The 9,625-nt window shown below is 41.1% G+C and overlaps 1 long non-coding RNA gene across 1 annotated transcript; it reads left to right on the forward strand.

Annotated features, from left to right (window-relative positions):
• Positions 1–38: 38 nt before the first annotated feature.
• Positions 39–6,132, forward strand: LOC121028827 (uncharacterized). The gene is made up of 3 exons (XR_005789455.1): positions 39–82; positions 1,449–1,638; positions 6,011–6,132. It is a non-coding gene; the product is annotated as an uncharacterized LOC121028827 (long non-coding RNA).
• Positions 6,133–9,625: the final 3,493 nt, after the last annotated feature.

Below are 9,625 nucleotides of genomic sequence, written 5' to 3' on the forward strand. Positions count from 1 at the left end.
GCCCGACGCGGGGCTCGAACTCACAAACAGTGAGATCATGACCTGAGCTGAAGTCAGATGCTTAACCAACTGAGCCACCCAGGTGCCCCAACAATATTATTCTTCTTAAATTGAATAGAATCCAGTTGCATTTCACTTTCTGTGTGTGAAGAATACATTGCAAATGTGTTCTTAAAAAAGTTCCCTGGCACGGTTTACCTAGTAGTACCTGTGTAGTCACACACAGTTATATATGAAGGGTAGAGTTGCAAGACAGGTTCTAAGTAGTTTTTTTGTTTGTTTTTTACTTTTGCTATGGAAATTTGTAAATATACACAGAATAGAGAGAATAGTACAATGATTTCTTATGTACCCATCACTCAGTCCCAATGTCCATTAACCTAAAGCCAGTCCTATTCTATTCTTTCCCTCATTCACTCCCCCTTTTGTATTACTTTGAAACACATTACCTCATATCATGTCCTCTTTAGGTACCTGAAGCATATTTCCCTAGAAGAAATGAACATTTCACAAATTAATCACCGGATCATCACACCTAAAATTCGTTAATATAATGAAATAGGCAGTTGGTATTCAATTTTCCTGTTGCTGTGTATACATCAGCTTTTTTAGTTCCTTTTTTGAATCGGGATCTAATCTCTCACATTGTGATTATTTCTCCTTCAATCTGTATATTACTTTTCTCTTTATTCAGATTTAAGAAGACAGATTATTTTTGACCTGTAGCTTTCCTCATAGTCTGGATTCTGCTGCTTACATTGCTGTAGTGTAGTTGCAAGTCAGATTTAAATATTAAAGAAAGTGTTCATGCACATTATGGTCAGGTTTCACCCAATGTAGTGGTATTATTTTGGGCCCTGGTGATAACAGCTAGAGGTCAGGGGAGGCGGCCTTGCTGGTGGATCCCAGCTGGCTGTGAGCACCCTGTGACTGGCTGAGGTGTGCTTGTCAGGCTGAGAAAGCTTGTCTCCTGCCCCAGGCCCTTCCTGCTCTCTAAACTCCATTGGGCCTCTTGTTACGGATACAGTGTCAGACCATCCTCTACTTTTCCTTCAAGGAGCGGGTAACAATTTGTAAATGTAGTGGGCTTCCCCAGTTTATATTCCGAAAAGTCAGGAGTGCATGAATGTGACTTTGAATTCTAAAGAACACGTAAACCATGGTTTCCAGCTAGGAACAGGATGACACAGACTTGGCAGTTTGTGATAATCATTTCCACATTGGAACTTTGTCTCTTGTGACTAAACACCAAGTTACATTTACTTTTTCTTCCCCTTCTTTTCTCCCTGGGGAGGACAAAGCTCCTGGGCCAAGGTCATCCTGTATATATGCGGTTTTTTACTCAGCCCTCACCTGTAACTGAGAGGCTGAGGCTATGTCTTCATTTTGCATTCATCCTGATTTCACAGATCTGTAAAATCTTTGTGCCCCATCTATCCTCCAAACAGACAAGGAGAGGAGATTGAGAGGAGCCAAGAGTGGAGCACAGATGCCAACAGGTGCCAAGAAGAAACACCGGCACCCTGTCCCCTACGGGGCAAAACCAAGGGAGGTCATTGCAATATCTGGATTTACTTAGATGAATCTCAAGTTTGGAATAGCACCCAGCCAATAGGACACCTGGGTAACAAGGACTGAGTAAGTTCTGGCAGATGGTCTGAGTGAGGGCAGCATTCTAGAACACTGCACATGTCAGAGTGGTGTGAGGAAATTGCTGAGAGGTTTTAAGCCCCTGAAGGATTTGAGGGTGGTGGCAAAATGCCCATGCAACCAGGGGAGACTTTGTGTGCAAACCTTGAGGCTGGAAGCAATGGTGGGGACCATGGACACCACCAGTGGATGCCATATACCACTTGCGATAGACTGTACCTCAGCTCATGTATGTGACCCACCAACGACCATGTGGACAACCACACTACAGAGGCCCCTCATGCACCGATGCTGCAGGGTAGTTAGGGTTCCTGGGGAAGTTGCTAATCCTCAAAAAAAAGGGAAACAGAAGGGGAAGGAAAACTTTGAATCAGAATGAATATTTACTAGTTTTAAATGGAAAGATACTGAGTTATCTTCAAGTGGCAAGACTGAGCTCATTTCCCTTCCATCAGCAGAAAGGGGACTCAAGAGCTAAGTTTGAATTCCATCAGAAAAAGATAAAGGCACATTCCAGCACATCTGGGCTGTGACTATAAATTTTAAACTCACTACACAACCCACATTTATGTGTTTATTTTTAAATGTCTATCTGCACTGTATTAAAAGTTTCATGAGGGGCGCCTGGGTGGCTCAGTCGGTTAAGCATCCAACTTCGGCTCCGGTCATGATCTTGCGGTCCATGAGTTCGAGCCCCACGCCAGGCTCTGTGCTGACAGCTCAGAGCCTGGAGCCTGTTTCGGATTCTGTGTCTCCCTCTCTCTGACCCTCCCCCGTTCATGCTCTGCCTCTCTGTCTCAAAAATAAACGTTAAAAAAAAATTTTTTTTTTAAGTTTCATGAGGGCACAGACCATTTCTTTTGTGTTGTGTATTCTTAACACCTAACCCAGTGATTAGCCTTGACAGACACTGAAGAAGGAGTTGTTGAATGAATATTGGACCCACACACCAGAGCTACTTCCACAGTACTTAATACAGAGCAAGCTCATGATAGATGATCTTTTCCCTTCGTTCCTAAAGGAATATATATTTCTTTGGGGACAGTGGATCTTTCTGTTGAAATCCAGTTCTAACTTGAGTGGCTCTGAAGGTAAATCAGCTACGTTGTTTTTTATGGGAGCTATTTAAGAAACTGACGTCCTAGTGTTTGTCTTCTCTGACCTTATTCTGTATCCAAAGGGTATATTGGATACAGCAGTAGCCATACCTGCAGATGCTCAGGGTTATTATGTGGAAGATGCTGATAGTAGTGATTGCCCCACCACCCACACAGTCCTGGCCCCTTGATTCCAAAACACTCTCTCCTTTTGCTTCCCAGCCTCAGATCCAGTCTGTTCTCATTCGCCTCTCCTTTTTCTGTGCCAACGCTCTTGTCTGCCCTTCCCCATTCACACCCCTGATCTTCACCCCTCTCAGGGCAGAACTCCTACCTAGCCAGCCAGCAGCCATATGTTTTGGATGGTTCTCATTTCATGTAGAGTCATCTCTGGAAAAACCAAAAGGGAATTTTATTAAAAGATGTCAATGTGCAATTTATTATCTGTATCTTTAAACCATTAATTTGTATTCCACTTTATTTATAAAAGTATTTGAGGTAAGTAAGTATATCTTAATAAAACATGTGTTGTAAATAAATTCACTAACAAGTAAAAAAAATCTGTGAGCTCTGATTTTGACTTGGAAAATAGGGACCCCATAGTCCAGTATTTCCTGAACTTGCCTGGTAAGAATTACCTTGCTGCTGGGGCACCTGGGTGGCTCAGTCGGTTAAGCATCCAACTTCGGCCCAGGTCATGATCTTGCAGTCTGTGAGTTCGAGTCCCGTATTGGGCTCTGTGTTGACAGCTCAGAGCCTGGAGCCTGCTTTGGATTCTGTGTCTCCCTCTCTCTCTCTGTCCCTCCCCTGCTTATGCTCTGTCTCTCTCTCTCTCAAAAATAAATAAAGATTAAAAAAAAGAAGAATTACCTTGCTGCTTGTTAAATACAGATTTCCTCAGCTCTTCCCCTCAAGACTGATTGAGTGGGCCTGATTTTTTTTTCTTATGCTTTAGGCAATTCTTTTCATTTGATAACTTGAATAAAAATCACCAATGTAGCAGGGATAGGGAGGATGAAAACTCATGAGGAATAGGGACATAAGTTTGTGGGGAGGGACAGAGACCTTTCTGAGTGAAAAGGAATTTGATTCAGCAGGGTTTTTTTTTTTTTAATAGTCTTTTTTTTAACTGTTTTTTTTTTTGTTTCTGAGGGTTTTTTTTGTTTGTTTTTTGGGGTTGTTTTTAGTAAACTTTACCCCCAACATGAGGCTCAAACTCATGACCCCATGATCAAGAGTCACATGCTCTACTGACTGAGCCAGCTAGGTGCCCACACACTCTTTTTTCTTTTCCCAGTATGAATATATCTGTGTGAATGCTGATAATCAAAAGCACTCGTGGCATTATGGAAAGATCGATGGTGGCAAATTATACTGAACTATCAAAGTTAAAAAAATAAACCGAAAACGTTGGTCAAGCTGTGTCAGGTAGTACCAATTACTTTTCTTTTCAATGATCTCCTTACTGTTGTATCTTATTATCTTGCTGCACAATTAGGTATAACATCAAATGTGTCCGATTAAGTAAGCTGTAAGTTTTAACTTGATTAGAACAGTAACTTGCCTCCCTGTGAATACCTATTTATATCTTTATATATGCCATCTTCGTAGGTTGTCATGTATGAGCATGTTACCTTCTCGATTTTAAAATATTAGAAGGAACAGTGTATAGATAAGATCTTCTTTATTCTTATTTTCTGAAATTTCAGGCAAACCCCTGTTGGATCAGTAAGTCACCCACTTTATAGTCTGTATCTTTTGAGAATTTTGTTCTTTTCCGCTCCATCCCCTTCTTGAATAGAATACCACACTTCAAAAGTTACTCCACTTGGTGAAGAACAGCACTTACAGGAAGGGAAACCCAGGGAAATCCTGAAGTTTTGTCCTTTGAGAGCTCCACCCTCTGATGGCTCCGTCACCCTTCATTCCCTACAGTCTCAGGTTCACTAGAAGGGAGCTTCTGGGGAGGAGAGCCTCCAGGGAGGTTGGCAGGTATGAAGGGCAGGGATGAGATTGGGGGAACTGGGACGCTGGGATGGGCTGCTGCTTCTGGAAGACCTCAGATGCTAGGGATATGTGAGGGCCTTGTGGAAGCTGACAGTCTGAAGACTTCCTGTCATAGTGTCCATTGCTTAGACGGTGAGATTATTAAAACCAGTAATTCCTAAAGTCGCAGTTTCTGTAATAGGAATCTCTTCTCTTTTTTTTTAAAGTTATTTATTTATTTTGAGAGGTGGGGCAGGGCAGACAGAGAGGGAAAGAGAGAATTGCAAGCAGGCTCCACAGTGTCAGCACAGAGCCCGACGCAGTGCTTGATCTCACAAATCATGAGATCATGACTTGAGCCGAAATCAAGAGTCAGATGCTTAACTGACTGAGCCACCCAGGTGCCCCAATAGGAATCTCTTAAGAAAACAGTACCATGTGAAAGGCATTGCATAGTGCAGAGTTTGAGGCCCTTGTATTCTCCTGTCCACTTTCATGTCAGCAGTCTGGCTTCTGGTCAGGAACAGCATATTTTCTAAGCCTGTTGCACTGAAAGCTATTGTCATTCAGAAAAATTCCCGGTACCTTAGTACTTCCCAAATGTTGGGTACTTTTAGAGGTTTGCAGCTGTGCAATTATGACTATTAGTTTAATACTACCCCGCCCGCACCCTACACCCTGTCTGCTTTTATGCAAATAACAGCATGGTGCGGGCTGATCAGGTACTGATGGAATGCAGCATAGACCTTGATCATATTATTCAGGAAGGTTAAATTTTGGTTTCATAGACTCACACTGCTGCTGCCCACATTTACCACTGTCATCATTTCCTCTCTTCAGATGTCCCTACAGAGTTTGGGACATCACTGAAGAATGGAAAAATAATGCCTTCAGAGTTTCCCACAACACATTTTCATGAATCAAAGGAAAATGGCATTGATAGGAGAGGCAGATTGTATTAGAATTATTTGGGCCCTTAGCTGGATTTCCTTCTGGGCTGGATTTCAGTCCCTTCCTTTGTGTCTGCCTATCCATCTGTGAAGAGGGGATAATTACACCTGTTCCTCATTTGCCTCAGAGGGATGGTACAAAGATTCATTTAAAAAGTCTGTAAAGTTTTTTGAGCACGAAAGAGTTATAAAAAAAAAATATACTGTCATGTCAGTGGTCCTGACAAATATCTGAAATCACTTAATCTGAATCACTGAAAGTGATTTCAGTCATCAATGTAGAGAGGAATACACATTTTTCACATACTCTGTGTGTTTTTTCCCAAGGTGTGTATGTCTAAGAGGAGAGAGTTTGGAGAACAGATCATCAGCCACAAAGGTAAGTTTTAAATAATCCACTTTCTTTTAACTAACTGTGTTCAGGCTTGAAGCTAAAGGAGATGAGCCAAAGAAATGACATGAAAAAAAAACCCAGCAATCCTCAGCTGCACTGTGCAGACTCTAATATTTTTCTGGCCTATAATAAAAAATGACCATCTGAGTCAGAAAAGATTTCTTCAGGTCAGAAATGCTTCTTTCTGTTTTTTTGTTTTGTTTTGTTTTGTTTTGTTTTGTCTAAGTTCTGGTGTAAATCTTTGCAAATCACCTGGACCTTTTTTTATTAAGTTTTTATTTCAATTCTAATATAGTTAACAGTGTTACATTAGTTTTAGGTGTACAAATAGTGATTCAACAATTCTATACATTACTCACTGCTTCTCATGGTAAGCGTACTCTTAATTCATCTGGACCTTATTTATTTTTTTATTTTTATTTTTAATTTTTTAATTATTTTTTTTATTTTAATTCCAGTATAGTTAACATACAGTGTCTTATTAGTTTCAGGTATACAATATAGTGATTCAACAATTATGCACATTACTCAGTGCTCATCATAAGTGTATCCTTTAATCCCCATCACCTATCCCCAACCCCATCCCCCGACCCAACTCTACTCTGGTAACCCTCAGTTCTCTATAGTTAAGAGTCTGTTTCTTGGTTTCTCTCTCTCCCTCTCTCTCTTTCTAGAGTGGCTGCACCAGTTTGCATTCCCACTAACAATGTGTGAGTGTTCCCTTTTCTCCACATCCTTGTCAACACTTGTTTCTTCAGTTTTTTATTTTAGCCATTCTGACAGGTCTGAGGTGATATCTCATTGTAGTTTTGATTTGTATTTCCCTGATGATGAGTGATATTGAATATCTCTTTATGCATCTGTTGGCTATCTAAAAGTCCTCTTCAGAGAAATGTCTGTTCATGTCTTCTGCCTATTTTTTAATTGGATTATTTGGTTTGGTGGTGTTGAGTTTTATAAGTTCTTTATATATTTTGGATACTAGTCCTTTATCAGATATGTCATTTGCAAATATTTTCTCCCATTCTGTAGATTGCCTTTTAATTTTGTTGATTGTCTCCTTTGCTGTGCAGAAGCTTCTTATTTTTTTGTAATTTTTTATTTTATTTTATTTTGTATTTGTTTATTTTTTAATTTACATCCAACTTAGCATATATTGCAATAATGATTTCAGGAGTAAATTCTGGTGATTCATCCCCTATGTATAACACCCATTGTTCATCCAAACAAGTGTCTTCCTTAATGCCCCTTACCCATTTAGCCCATTCCCCCCCACCCACAACCCCTCCAGCAACCCTCAGTTTGTTCTCTGTATTTAAGGGGCTCTTATGTTTTGTCCCCCTCCTTGCTTTTATATTATTTTTGTTTCCCTTCCCTTACGTTCATTTGTTTTGTATCTTAAATTCACCTGAACCTTTTTTAAAAAAATTTTTTAATGTTTATTTATTTTTGACAGAGAGACAGAGCATGAGTGGGGGAGGGGCAGAGAGAGGGGGAGACACAGAATCTGAAGCAGGCTCCAGGCTCTAAGCGGTCAGCACAGAGCCTACGCGGGGTTCGAACTCACAGACCGCGAGATCATGACCTGAGCCGAAGTCAGACGCTCAACCGGCTGAGCCACCCAGGCGCTCTACACCTGGACCTTTTTAAATGATAAGTTTTCCTAAAGATTTGAAAAGTCAGTTGACACATATACTTTAATTTTTTTTTAATGTCAATTGACATCACCCCTAAAATTTCAATTGTCAATTATGTTAGAGGCATGACTATCACAGATATATAGGAAACACTAGTTTCTTCCAAAAATATCAATTTACCTATTATTAAATTTTCATTGTCTTTCAAGGAGGTGAGTAACAGCTGTTTCCTGGAAATTGCTAAAATTGCATCAACAGCATGGGAAACAGAGTGAGGAAAAGTACAACAAATAGCTATAAACTCCCAAATGCAAATGAACTGATTCCTGTTTTTTTTATGTTCCACAGCACTCAACCCTGATCTCCCATTATGAAAATGAACAACAAATGTTTGTTAAATGCCTGCTATGTGTGGGAATAGTCATTTTCCTAGACTAGCGATATCAGCATCACCTGAGAGCTTGTTAGAAATTCAAATAGGAAGCTTTGGGATTGGAGCCCAGCAATCCGTGTTTTAACAAGCCCTCCAGGAGATTCCCATACATATTAAAGGTGTCATTTAGAACTGGAATTTCACTGGGTAATGGTGAGGTGGGGACTGGGCTGGGCATCCTGTGGGCAGCATGGGGTAGTGGCTGAGCACAGAACTCATTCCTCTGACTCCTTAGGGGGTGTACCTCTCGCCACCTCAGGACTTGCATTTGGGGAGGAGAATCATTCTTCTCTGGGAGTCAGATCTCATTCCAGATAAAATGCTCAAATGGGAGATATTCCAATTTGTGGTTAATACTGTGTGCCAGGAAAACAAAGCTGTTCTCTATTGCTGTCATGACATTCGCTTATGGAGCAGGAGGAGGGACCTAAGAAGGAGGGAAAGGGGACAAGAGAGCCTGAAAAAGATTTGATCCCTACCATTACCATGTCTCCTTTCCACTACCCTGTCCCACAACTCTTTCCCCATTTGCCTCTTGACCTCCCTGGGTCCGGCATGCTCTCCAGTGAATTTTGGGAGACCTGAAACAGTGAAGGGGAGCTATGTACTAGAGATGGTGTAGAGAGGGAGGATGCCCCAGGCCAGTCCCTGCCTCACCCTTTAACCAACAAGATTCTGATTCCAAGGGCAAGTTGCACCTTCACTAACCAGAGCTATAACAGTATTCAACCCCACTTCCTTCTGCTTTTTTTTGGGGGGGGGGTACAGAAAGCAATTCCTGGAAATAGAACTTGTCTTTCACTTCAACAGGATGTAACTCTGATGTACATTCCAATGTCAGCTGTTGGTGACCCAGCCCTCAATAGGAAGGCCAGCCCATCCCTACACTAGTCCTTGGCTGAGAGTGCCTGACTGCTTCCCAACTTCCTGAGGGGCACAGAGCTTGTCACTCCTCCGCACACAGTCTCAGTAGTCAGATTTAGGGACCAGTCATGCTTGGAATCAGTATTCCCAGCAAGAAAGCTTTCCTTTTGGAAATTTTTGATCTTTGCATCATCAAAGAGACTGGGAGAGAGCAGTCTTTAATTTTTACTTATGGCTTGAAATTAATATGTAAATATATGAAAGAGGGGAAACTGAGTGGACTCAGTCACTAGACATCTGAGTCTTTATTTCAAAATCAATTTTTTTGCAAGATGACTACTCAGCTACATACATTGAAAGAGACTAGTGACCCAAGGACAGAAAACAGAAGGGTTGGTTTATCTGGGTTCCATATAATCCATATGCAAGGAGATAGATTTGTCTAACACTGAAAAAACCTCAACTAAGTCATTTAAAAAAAATTTTTTTTTTAATGTTTATTTTTGAGACAGAGAGAGACAAAGCATGAATGGGGGAGGGGCAGAGAGAGAGGGAAACACAGAATCAGAAGCAGGCTCCAGGCTCTGAGCCATCAGCCCAGAGCCTGACGCGGG

The sequence above is a fragment of the Herpailurus yagouaroundi genome, unplaced genomic scaffold (genome assembly GCF_014898765.1).
Source record: "Herpailurus yagouaroundi ecotype Mexico unplaced genomic scaffold, PumYag 100, whole genome shotgun sequence".
NCBI lineage: Eukaryota > Metazoa > Chordata > Mammalia > Carnivora > Felidae > Herpailurus > Herpailurus yagouaroundi.